Below are 13,844 nucleotides of genomic sequence, written 5' to 3'. Positions count from 1 at the left end.
TGTTGTGTTCCTTTACTTTACTCGTAGTAAAAATTGGTAAAAGAGAGAAATATTGAAAATCCTCTCAGAGTTAAAAATTTGTTAAATGTACAGAAACGAAAATATAGTAAAAATGCCAAATAAAAAACAAAAGAAGTATTGTGATTTGAATAAATATTTTCAAAGCATGGAAGCATGCGAGATAAATGCTTTATATCGCAATTATTTTGAAATATAACAGATTGTTTTTGCAGGAAGCATTGAAATCCTTATTGCGATGGAAAGGAGCTATGGTTTTTACAGTGTTATTAATAGTACTCCTTGTGCAAAATTTGAAATAAAAGTTTGTCATTCCGTTTGTAACACATACAAATAACAATTTCTGACTATAAAAAAATGTATAGTCTTGATGAGGGAGAAATTATAATGCTATGTTCCCACCGACTCGTTTTCCTCATTCGTTTTTTCAAAACATTTCAACGTTCACACCGGATTGAGATGTTTTAGTTTGACAGTTACCATGGAAACTAGAAGTTCTCATTTACTCGAAATTCACATATATGCAACCTATGTCCAAATAATTACCGCGAGCGCAAAGGGGAAATTTTTTTTATGTTATTTTCACATGTCCATGTTCTTAAAAGCCTTTGTTAATTCTTTTTTTTTATGAAACTTATTTCAATATTTTGACATATATTTTGAATAGGGTATGTTATTCGGGGTATATTCCAAATTAGGTGGGTTCACATTCTAAAATTGACGTGTTTTGGAGGAAAACTTGTGTTTTGAACTTGTTATTTAGTATGGCGAAGACGACTCGTTTTGAAGTGCTTATAAAGGGAAAATATTTCAAACCCCAAAACATGCTTGCTGAGAACACCGTATAAGACGGTATAACGATGTTCGTCTTTCTGGCTACCTGTTGTAATTAGGCTACATCCTTCAATAATGAACCTATAGTGCTGGAATTTTGCGCAGACACGTATTTTGTCTACAAGCAAGTTCGAAGATGGGCTACATCGGTCCCCCATATAAACTGACCTCAGTTGAGGACTTCTCCACATAGACATTAAAACTTTTGCAAAATCGGATAAAAGTACCTCAAAACGTAGGGGTACTTTTGTCCATTAATAGGTGTGCCGAATTTGGTGTGAGTCGACCAATGTATTGGTACTTTTTTTTCGATACAAGTGATATTGGTTCCTCGATACCAAGAGGCTGGTTGGTATCAAGGACGATTTAATCTAGTCGCATTTGAGGACCAGAGGTCTATAGAATGTTTTAAAGCTGCTCTGATACTAATTGGTGAAGTTTGGGAAGGAGCTGCTCTAGAGTTAGTCGAGAAGAAAGACATACCGGCTAGACCTAGAGCACATGCGTGGATACCTGCAAACCCTCCTGATCCTGAATCTATTTTAAATAGACTGAAACAATGCAATCCAGATCTTCCAATAGCTGATTGGAAGGTTGGCCGTTTGGATGAAGTGGATGGACCAAGACGGCATGCAGTGTTTATATTGAACACTCAGTCTTTGCCACATCTAGCAAAATCTCAGGGCCGTATATGTTATGGCTTTCATTATATACAAATGAAGGTATATAAAAACGATCAGCTTAAGGATTCGGAAATCGACAAGCCTCTGTCTGAATCAGAAATAAGCGGATCCTCTTGCGAAGTCGAGGGAGATACCAAAGATGCAGACTTGGATAGACACCGTATGCGAGAGGAGGTTTCTACTGCCTCAAAACTCACCAAACTTGAACCTATGGTTACTGCGAGAGTCATCGAGATCTCTGAAGAAGTCATTCTTGATGACTCGATTGAAACGGCTGATGTGACGGTTGTTGAAAATCTCGATGGTCCTACGGATCCTCCAGATAAATCTTCACCATTGTAAGGCTGCATGTGCTGCCTTAAAAGTTCTCCTGATGAAAGGGCACATAGATATAGTTCTTATTCAAGACCCATATGTTTATAGAAACAAAATATGTGAATTAAGTACTCCGGGGTTCAAACTATTGCAGTATACTGGTAATGATGCAAATCGAGCCTGTATAATTGCTAAAAACGAGCTCAACTTGTTTCTGCTTCCTTCAATGTGCAATGCAGACACTCTCGTTGCCATTTTAGAAATAGCTAAATGCAAATATTGGGTATCCTCGGTCTACATGGACCATGTACTGGCGGTGTCACAGTGGCTCAGCGGTCGTTTCCTATCGAGGAAATTGTATCGGAATCTAGAATAAAATGGGCGTTAAATAGCTTTGGATCATTCAAATCCCCCGGACCTGACGGAATTACTCCGGCGGAGTTACAAGCGGTGGCTGACAGAATTATCCCCTGGTTGTCGGCGATATATATAGGATGTATCAACTTAGCATGTATTCCAGAAGAGTGGAGGGAATCAAAATTCGTTTTCATACCTAAAGCGGGAAAAGCTTCTCACTCGAATGCGAAGGATTTCCGACCAATCAGTTTATCATCGTTCCTACTTAAGACTCTGGAGAGGATGATAGATATTTATCTCAGAACTAGCGTCGATTCAAGTTTGCTCTCGAAACGACAATATGCATACTCGAAGGGCAGGTCTACTGAGACCACTTTGCATGAACTAGTCAGCTTTATTGAAAGCTCACTATCTGTCAAAGAATACACAATCGTGGCGTTTCTAGACATCCAAGGGGCGTTCAATAACGTCCATCCGAGCTCGATATTAAATGGACTGACAACTCTGAATGTTGATCCAGGTATACTTAGGCTGTTAGACGAACTTGTAAGGAAGAGACGCATTTCAGCCACACTAGGACAAGCAAACATACAAAGGTATGTGAGCAGGGCACTCCTCAAGGAGGAGTTCTATCACCTCTTCTTTGGAATGTTGCTATAAACGACCTTCTCGTTTCCGTAGAAAACGAAAGGATACAAGTGGTGGCATACGCAGATGATGTGGCGCAAGCAATCAGGGGAAAATTCCCATCAACAGTTAGAGATATTATACAGAGAGTCCTCCGGATGACTGAGAAATGGGCGAAAGATAATAGTCTTGGGGTAAATCCTGCAAAGACAGAACTAGTCATGCACTGCAAAGATCGTAAAACTCCCACGGTTAGGCCCATTTCCTTAGGGGGTATTGAAATTCCCTTTAGTGAGTGTGCAAAATACCTTGGCGTTATTTTGGACAGGAAGCTGAACTTTAAGCTTAATATTGAAGAAAGGGCGACGAAAGCAACGGTAGCTTTATACTCGTGCAAAAAGGCAATAGGGAAAAAGTGGGGACTAAAACCAAAAATTGTGCATTGGCTATACACGGCAGTGGTTAGACCTATACTGCTATATGGTGTTGTAGTCTGGTTGCCGGCACTTCACCAGCCGACAAGTTTAGACAAAGTTCAGCCTATGGCGTGCTTGTGTATCTCAGGTGCATTCAGCAAGACAGGAACAAATTCCCTTAATGTCATACTGCATCTATTGCCTTTAGACATTTTGGCCAAACAGTCAGCTGCAACAACGGCTGTGCGGTTGCGCGAGCTATCCCTGTGGTCGGAAAAAAGTTGCGGTCACAGTTCGGTCCTCAAAATAATGCCAGATGTGCCTATCGTATTGGATTACACTTTGGCGAGACCACTTTTCGACAAAAAGTTTGAGACTCTAATTCCCAATAGTGAGGCGTGGTGTACACGGGGAATAAAATATATATAGATTTCTACACTGATGGCTCCAAATTGGACGGAAAAGTGGAGTATATTCTAAAGATCTGGAACTTCGAATAGCGACAAGATTACCTGATCACTGTAGTGTTTTTCAGGCTGAAATATTAGCAATAAGAGAAGTGGTGAATTGGCTGAGAAGTAATGCTCCAAAAAATGTGGACATTAATATATACTCAGACAGTCAACCTGCATTAAAATCCTTGGACTCTGTGTTCCTCAACTCGAAAACGGCCATCGACTGCCGCAAATCTCTATGAGATGCCTGAGCAGCACAATATTCACCTAATATGGGTGCCATAGGAACATACCGGGGAACTGCGAAGCAGATGAGCTAGCAAGGCTAGGAACTACCTTACATATTCCAGGGGAAATAGCAAATATAGCCCCATATAAACTTAAACCGCACACTACCCAGCAAAAACTCTCATTACCTGGTAATCTTGTAGGTAAGCCTATTTAAAAATGAATAACCACTTATTAATTGGCATCGCTTTGGATTACATTTACATACGCACGTCCTAGGAGGAAAGTACTTCTCCCCAGGCATACTTTCGGCCATAAAATAAGTAGTGCATTTAAAGCATATAATCACCTAATATGTAATGACTTATTCGAAGATACACCAAATCTTGTAAAATAGCCACTTATTGTCTCAGGCAACCAAATCTCGAAAATATTGATTTCTATCGCCGATTACAATGGATCAAAATATGGCGAGTGGTGCTGTAATAGGAGAACTACTTGAATAGAAACGAATATTGTATAAATAAACAAAAATTCTAATAAATAATCTAAAAAAAGATTACATTCAAATTAATTTCACACTTAAAATAGAAATAAATGTAGGTTGTTTAAGGTAGTTGGATTCGTGAATTACGATATAATATATCCAATAGCCAATTCACATAAGGTTCGAAATCTACTAAAAGTGGCTTTTAAGTCTCTTTTTTATAAAGCAAATGGCATTTGAAATTTAGTTTAAGCGCATTTTGGAAGTGTAATGTGAATGAGGTATAAGAAAGCATTTATTTAAAACATAATATGATAATGTCATTAAACACAATTATTATGAAATATTTGTGATAAAAAATTCTTAACGGAAAAATCTTCAGAATTACCGTTACATTACATATTCTTTTTGATTTTTTATGTAAGTGCTCGATTATGTGAATAATTATATTAACTACAAATACCTAAAAATTTGAGAATAACAATTCGAAAATTACCGAGAAGTATTTATTTTTGTCATTACAAGTTAGTCATTATAACTCGTCGCAATGTAATGCAACGTGTAATGACAGCTTTACTCCTGGTAATGTCAATTGTAATGAGATGTGGTTACCTAGTTTTTGCTGGGTATGCTTGTCAAATTTATTTGGGCAAAGCCCTATAGACTGCAAGATGGTTGGATGTACAGCTGTTTCGGAATTACCACATTCCTCATCAGCATCCTCTACTTGCAGCAAAACTATCAACCAATTATCAGAATAAATTCGGGTAATTCACTCAACCCAAAGTGAACTACACTTGAACCTCCCGAAAAAGGGTTTGATAGTCGGCTACTGCCTAAACAAATTTGCCAGCATATCTCTTTTCCTTTGCCAAACTCAAATCATCGATTTGAATGTATTTGGCTGGGTTTGTTTTTGAGCGTGTTTCCTCTATCTTCATTCGTTTTGTTTGTTATTGTTGGCTTCTCTTCAATCGTTATTGTTGTTTTTGATCTCAGCTTAAAGCCATGCATTGACTAAACTACAAGTGTAGCTTAACCAACAGAGGAAAAGTATGCTTGTCAAATTTATTTGGGCAAAGCCCTATAGACTGCAAGATGGTTGGATGTACAGCTGTTTCGGAATTACCACATTCCTCATCAGCATCCTCTACTTGCAGCAAAACTATCAACCAATTATCAGAATAAATTCGGGTAATTCACTCAACCCAAAGTGAACTACACTTGAACCTCCCGAAAAAGGGTTTGATAGTCGGCTACCGCCTAAACAAATTTGCCAGCATATCTCTTTTCCTTTGCCAAACTCAAATCATCGATTTGAATGTATTTGGCAGGGTTTGTTTTTGAGCGTGCTTCCTCTATCTTCATTCGTTTTGTTTGTTATTGTTGGCTTCTCTTCAATCGTTATTGTTGTTTTTGATCTCAGCTTAAAGCCATGCATTGACTAAACTACAAGTGTAGCTTAACCAACAGAGGAAAAGTATGCTTGTCAAATTTATTTGGGCAAAGCCCTATAGACTGCAAGATGGTTGGATGTACAGCTGTTTCGGAATTACCACATTCCTCATCAGCATCCTCTACTTGCAGCAAAACTATCAACCAATTATCAGAATAAATTCGGGTAATTCACCAACCCAAAGTGAACTACACTTGAACCTCCCGAAAAAGGGTTTGATAGTCGGCTACTGCCTAAACAAATTTGCCAGCATATCTCTTTTCCTTTGCCAAACTCAAATCATCGATTTGAATGTATTTGGCAGGGTTTGTTTTTGAGCGTGCTTCCTCTATCTTCATTCGTTTTGTTTGTTATTGTTGGCTTCTCTTCAATCGTTATTGTTGTTTTTGATCTCAGCTTAAAGCCATGCATTGACTAAACTACTATCACAATGGACTGAATAGTCTAAGTGAGCCTGAAATTTAATCGGGCTGCCACTTTAACCTAAGCTACACTTGTAGTTTAGTCAATGCATGGCTTTAAGCTGAGATCAAAAACAACAATAACGATTGAAGAGAAGCCAACAATAACAAAACGAAAAAAATATATTATTTTAGTCCGTTTATTCATATTTCACAATTTCTTAATAAACGTAGATTGTTTTTCATTTTTACAATACCACAAAACACATACACAGGTAAAAATAAATTTAAAATGCGTTCTGTCATATATTTTGTCAAACCTTTACCACGTGGCCATTTGTTGTTGCACACTTTATTTATTTCAACTCTTTGCTATGATTTGTTGTTGCGTTTCTTTAATTCCACGATTTTTTCAAATAACAAGTGCTCGTACACACAAAAATTATCACCAAATTTTTTTTTTCAATTAAACACTTAATTGAATTTGGAAACGGATTCAATTAATATGTTAATTATTAATTATTTAATCAAATTCGAATGAAAACCAATTAAAACAATGATTGATATTTGTTACATTTCCAATTAAAATATTAATTGATTCAGTCAATTTGTTAATCAATTCGGAAATAATTTTCAATTACAAACGTGATTGAAAATTTCTCAGTTTCCAATTACACATGTGATTCATCCAATCACTTTTGTGATTAAAATTGAATAATTTTGAGCAATGGAAAGAGTGAAAAGAGAACAAGAGAATGTGTATTCAACAATGTATGATGGAGAGATCAGTCTGTGGAAGTAACTCGTAACGAACGGTTGGGTTTTTTTCGCGTAAATTGAAAAACATGATTGGCGACATTCTGTCTGCTGCATTCAAAATTTGTGCATAAATATTTTGAACGCAACAACAAATCATAGCAAAGGGTTGAAATAAATAAAGTGTGCAATAACAAATGGCCACGTGGTAAAGGTTTGAAAAAAATATATGACAGAACGCAGTTGATTGTGTTTTTGTGGTATTGTAAAAATGGAAAACAATCTACGTTTATTGAAAGTTAGAAATTGTAAAATGTGAATACCGTTTTATATTGAAGCCTGTTACATTAAACGGACTAAAATAATATATTTTTTATTCATTTCTTTTAGTGACCAATTTTATTTCGTGAAATTGACCAATCAATCCCATCAACTCCATAATTTTATCAAATATATAAAAATATGAGAATATGTTTACGATCAAAAGGTGGGTAACGTAATGATCTTTTAAAATTGTATTTTTTCTGTTTTCTTAAAACCAAGAGCGGTATGGGTTTGTTGGAAGATTCACCTTGAAGTTGCGAAGTGGCGTTGACATTAAATTGCATTTTTGTTTTACCTGCCTTTTTCAGTTTGAACCCAAGTAGAGAGCAATATATATCAGATATATAAACTAATGAGCTGAATTATGTAACGGTAAAAAAGTTCTTTCTTTTGGATTTAACAATATGAAAAATATCCGAAAATAATAAAAATATGTATTTTCCATTTATATTTTTTTCTATTTCCAGAATATGCAAAGTATCATCAATATAATGACAGATATTACATTGCTTTGCCATTATTTTTGTCTTTGATTGGTTCAAATTTTAGACGATTTCAATGTGTGGAAATTTTGGAAAGGAATTGTTACTACAATTAAATTTTATACACCTTTTTAATACACCTTTTTATGCTAAAAGACTACAACTGCAAAAGAAGATTATAAATCTGCAACCTGGAACTAAGAATTGAACTTGATATTCTATGCAGGTAATGTTTAACAAAATTAACTTTTAATTGAACAAAATTAAATTCGAATTATTCTGTTTACTTTGAGAAAAACAAATTTAGCTTACACGCTGCTGATTTATTGGAAATCTAGGCGAATTTACATATTAGAAGGAACATGCTAACATGGTTATTATTATAAGGAAGATAATGATTTATATAATTTATTTTTCACCCTATGGTTGTTATTGATAGTAATTGTATTTGTAAGTTATCAAATAATAAAATATTAAATATGTTTTATAAGAAACACATATTTTCTTTTATTTCAAATAAAACTAAATACGATTTTGGGGTCGCAATATATACATTTTTTGATCGAAATTTATAGCCAATTTCAATTAATTATTTAATTGAATGAATCAAATAGTTGATTGATTTTTGTCGCGAAATTAATTAAAATTTTAATTGATTCAATTAAAACTGTGATTGAATTTTATGTTAAAAAGCAATCACGTTTTTAATTGATTCAATCACACAATTAATTGATTCTGTGACAAAAGTCAATTAAATTTTTAATTAAAAATCGTATTGGTTTTCATTCCAAATGGGTGATTGATACTATCATTTTCGTGATTGAAGACATTTCTTTAAAAAAAAAATGATTGAATCCGCGATTTTCGTGATTGAAATCAAAAACCTTTTTTTTGTGTATGATCTACATAAAACAGCAAAAGTATCGATTTACTATTCTCATATTTCGTATAAAGGCAATAATCATGTTGGGACCGAATGAAACCTAATTCTTCTAGCACCAAATTTATCCTTTGATTCCAACAATTTGGACTCTGTTTCAGACCATATAACTTTTCGAGTTTTGGCGCATACCCCGGCTCGGATTTGATACCTTCTGGAATTTCCATATAGATTTCTTCTTGTAATACTGCATGTAATGATAATGACATTTGTCTTGAATCTATAATTGCTTCTTATGATTTGAATGTGATTTGAGAGTTGGTTCCAGAGACGGATAGATCGTATCGGGAAGTGTTTTTCAGATAAACTACGACGATGGCTTAGTTGTATAATAGTTCTACCCCGAGAAGATCTGGCAAAATTCAGTTTATTGTATAAGTATGTTGACTTGCATGTGCTTATTACTTTATGTAAAAGCATTAGCGACTTTAACATTAGATATTTTTCAAGAGACAACTTCAGGACATTCGGCGAAAGATGAGAAACTCTGTCAAATTTTCTCAAACCATACACATATCGTATAGCATTGTTAAATGTTGTTTGCAGTTTTCTGTAGTCCGAAGCACTACACCCCGCAAAAATCTCAGCGGCATAAAACAATGTAGGAAGAATATAGCTTTTAACAAGAAGTAGCCTTATATTCAGAGGTGTATACTGTTGGGTTGTCCACAAATTACGAATCATAGAGTATAATTCTCCACAAGTAGCAGTTATATAATCAGACCAGTTAAGATGTTTGTTGAAAATAACACCAAGGTTCTTTGCTTTGTCAACAACTTCTAGGAGTGACGTTCCCAATAATAGTTGTATGTTGGTTCCAACTTCAACAGATTTATTACGGATAAGTATTGCTTTTGATTAGCTTGGATTAGGCAGTAAACCATTATTTGAAGCCCAATATTGAATTCTAGAAAGATCTTGATTGATATTAGACACACAGGTTTCTATAGAATCCAGGTGACATGATGAATATAATTGTACGTCATCAGCATACATTTGAATAAAGGGTGATACGGTCAAAATTTGGTCAAGGGAAAACGCATGTAAATCGGTGAAATCGTTTATTTAAAAAATCAAATTAAATTTCTTTTTCAAGTTCAATTAGTATAAAATTCAGGAAAATATTCAGTTAGGCTTTCGCTTTTCCAAATCCGAATTGCCGGGCCTCACGCTTGACACCTGCCATCAGATTTTGTACAGGGTTCTTGTCCTTGGGAACCACCTGCACGTTGTTGGCGGCGTACCACTCCATGGCCTTTTTACCGTAATGGCAAGATGCCAAATCCGGCCAAAACAGTACGGAACAACCGTGTTTCTTCAGGAAAGGCAGCAGACGTTTATTCAAACACTCTTTCACGTAAATTTCTTGGTTGACAGTCCCGGAAGCTATGAAAATGCTGCTTTTCAAGCTACAGGTACAGATGGCTTGCAAAACCAGATATTTCTTTGCGAACTTTGACAGTTTAAGTGCTTGAAAATATCTGCTACCTTTCCCCTTCCTTTTGCCGTATAAAACTCCTGTCCCGGAAGCTGCTTGTAGTCGGCTTTGACATAGGTTTCGTCGTCCATTACCACGCAGTCAAACTTCGTCAGCATCGTCGTGTACAGCCTCCTGGATCGCGCTTTGGCCGTCGTATTTTGTTTATCATCGCGATTTGGAGTCACTACCTTCTTGTAAGTCGATAGTCCGGCTCGTTTTTTGGCTCGATGCACGGTTGTAGACGATACACCCAGCTTATTGCGGCATCTCGGAGAGAGAGGTTAGGGTTTCGCTTGAAACTACCGGAAACCCTCTTTGTCGTCTCAGCGGCTTCCGGTTTTCGATTTCCCCCCGATCCAGACTTCCTGGCTGTCGACAAACGTTCCCCAAACCCTTTAATTACATTTGTAACGGTTGTTTTGGCAACTTTTAGCGATTTTGCCAGCTTTGCGTGCGAGTAGCTCGGATTTTCGCTATGCGCGTGCAAAATTTTGATACGCTGCTCTTCTTGCTTGGACGGCATTTTGACAACTGAAGAGTGAATTCCAAAATCAAAATAGGAGCAACATTCTACACACACACACCTTCAAAATGAGGGGTGTTAAGTTTTTTTAAATGCAAAATTGAAAGAAATACGTTAAGTTTATATTGACCAAATTTTGACCGTATCACCCTTTATTTGAAAATTTCACTGGATCAGGCAAATCATTGGAATAAATGGAGTATAGAAGAGGGCCAAGAATTGATCCTTGAGGAACCCCCCTATTAAGTGGCAGTAAGGAGGAGTTGTATATTCCGTTGGTTGTAAACTGTGATCGCATTGTGAGGTATGATGATATGCGCACAGCGGTCGAATGAAAGTTAAAGTTATATCTCAGTTTATTACATAGTATTGGATGCAGGACACTGTCAAAGACTATCAAGGAGTATGAGAAAGCTATATCCCCATTGTCGAGAGCAGACGGTAATGTTTCCACGACATCAGTAAGAGCAGTGAGACAGCTGTGATCAGGCCTAAATCCAGACTGTCGTGTGGTTAAAAGGCTTTTCTCATTCAGGTAGTTTTGGATTTGAATATGAAGAATTTTCTATAGTACTTTGGATAGATATGGAAGTATCGCAATTGGACGAAATTCGCCATTACCTTTAGGTATAGGAATAATTTCTGCAGTTTTGCATGCCACGGGGAAGGTGCTGGTTATAATAATGCAGTTATAACAGATTGATCCCCGGTCTGAAACATAGATGGCGTCGCTAGTATTAAATGCATATTATTTTTATATAGTACCAACCTTCAAATGATTCGTGTCAAAATTTGACGTCTGTAAGTCAATTAGTTTGTGAGATAGAGCGCCTTTTGTGAAGCAACTTTTGTTATTGTGAAAAAATGGAAAAAAAGGAATTTCGTGCTTTGATAAAATACTGTTTTCTGAAGCGAAAACATACGATGAAAGCAAAAACTTGGCTTGATAATGAGTTTCCGGACCAGCGTTGCCAGAATTGTTTCACCAAAAACCGCTAGATGTGTCCAAAAAACTAGCCAAAAAAAGCTAAAAAATGTTAAAAAATAGCTAGAAAAAAAGCAAAATTTTTTGGTATCAAAAGTCACATTTTTGATTGAAATTTAACAGACTTAAAGGCTTTATTTCACTTAAAATGCATATTGTTTTAATTGTATTCATTTTATTTCCATTTCTGTGAGACTGTAAGAAAATCTAAGTCATATTAGCTCTGTTTGCGTACTCGATTCATTTTGATTACTATCACAAATTTTTACTGGAAGTCCTTCATTTATATGTTGAATAATAAAAACGAATTTTGACAAAAAATGTGTTTTTCTTTGTTAGACCGGGGACTTATCAGCCAACCTGTTAGATATGAGTGATATATTGCAGAGTGTATGGTAGAATAATCTTGATGAATTTGGGATCAATTTCATCACAGCCAACCGATCTTGCCAGATTGTGTTTTGATAAAGTGACGCTTCATCGATTCACAATAGCACTTTATTGTGACAAATTTATCGAAAAACATGTAATTCAAAGTGGTATAGTGTCATAAATACTCGCAGCAGCAAATATTTATCACTAATTGGAGCATACATTAAAAATGCAGGATTTCACTTCTTTTCTGTGATTGTTTTTAAACAGCTGATAACAGTGTTGCATATTTTTGGAGATGTCCTGGATAAACGAGTACTCTGTTTTCTTTTAGTCCTTCACGGCTTAGGGTATCCAGTACTAAAAGAAAACAGCCCTATAGTTGATCATATTTTAACACGTCATTCAAATCACTGACAGAAAACATCAAGGAGAGTATTTACAGTGGATGAGAAGTGCGTTGGAATAGTCTTTTTGACTGGCGCCATGTTTAATGATTCCATACTTGAAATAAGACTCTTGTCTACCAAAAGGTTACAGTTAAAATCTCCAGTTATAAGGACATCTTTATAGAGCACACCGATCTGCTCCAATTTCGACAACAGTGGTTCATAATCGACTGTACAGTTTGGCCGATATACTTATCCTAGTAACATCTTCCCCGTTGTACCCTGAATCTCAATAAATATATATTCCATGACGTCTGATATTTCAGATCTGCACACAAGTTTTGCTTTGAAAATGTTTTTCAAGTACATGGCAACTCCTCCACCATGAGAATGTCTGTTTGCTCTAAATAGATTATAGCCATGCACATTGTAAGCAGTGTCAGTAATATCTTTGTGAAACCCGGTTTCGGATACACATGCTGCATCGATTCCTGAGTATTCTATTAAGTATTTAAATTCATCAATCGTTTTATACAAGCTCTCATGTGAAAGTTACCGTCTCTATTCCCAGTGTTTCTGTTTCTTCCATAGAATCAATACCACAATTGCGTTCCCCCTCTTGTTGATTTTTCCGTGGAACCCATAATCTTTTGATATTTCACTTCAGTGGATAGTTATAATAATTAAAAATTGCCTTTGTTGTTCGAAGTTTTTCTCAAGATGCATAAAAAATTAATCTCCATTTGTTTTCCAAATTTATCATAACATATTAGATTCTGTCTATGATCTTTTATTCATATAAAATTATTTAATATTTTTATACCCTTCACCGATACTGTGGTACAGGGTATAATAAGTTTGTGCATTTGTATGTAACGCCAAGAAGGAGTAATCATAGACCAACCTTTTAGTATACGGATCGGCTTAGAATTAAATTCTGAGTCTATTTAGCGATGTCTGTCTGTCTGTTGGTGTATTTTTGTGTGCAAAGTACAGCTCGCAGTTGTAGTCCGATTGTCCTAAAATTTGGTATAGGGTCCTGTTTCGGCTCAAAGACGATCCCTATTGATTTTGGAAAAAATCGGTTCAGATTTAGATATAGCTGCCATATATATTTTTACCGATCTGGTCATAATTGGCGTGTATATCAACCGATCTTCCTCAAATTCCGTACATCCGAATATTTTATGACTCTCGAAAAACTTGCAAAATATCAGCCAAATCGGTTCAGATTTAGATATAGTTCCCATATATAGCTTTCGCCCGATTTACACTCAGAGGCCAATTTTTTGCTCCGATTTAGTTGAAATTTTTCA

The sequence above is a fragment of the Haematobia irritans genome, chromosome 1, assembly GCF_050003625.1.
Source record: "Haematobia irritans isolate KBUSLIRL chromosome 1, ASM5000362v1, whole genome shotgun sequence".
NCBI lineage: Eukaryota > Metazoa > Arthropoda > Insecta > Diptera > Muscidae > Haematobia > Haematobia irritans.
Note: the sequence above shows the minus strand (reverse complement) of the source record.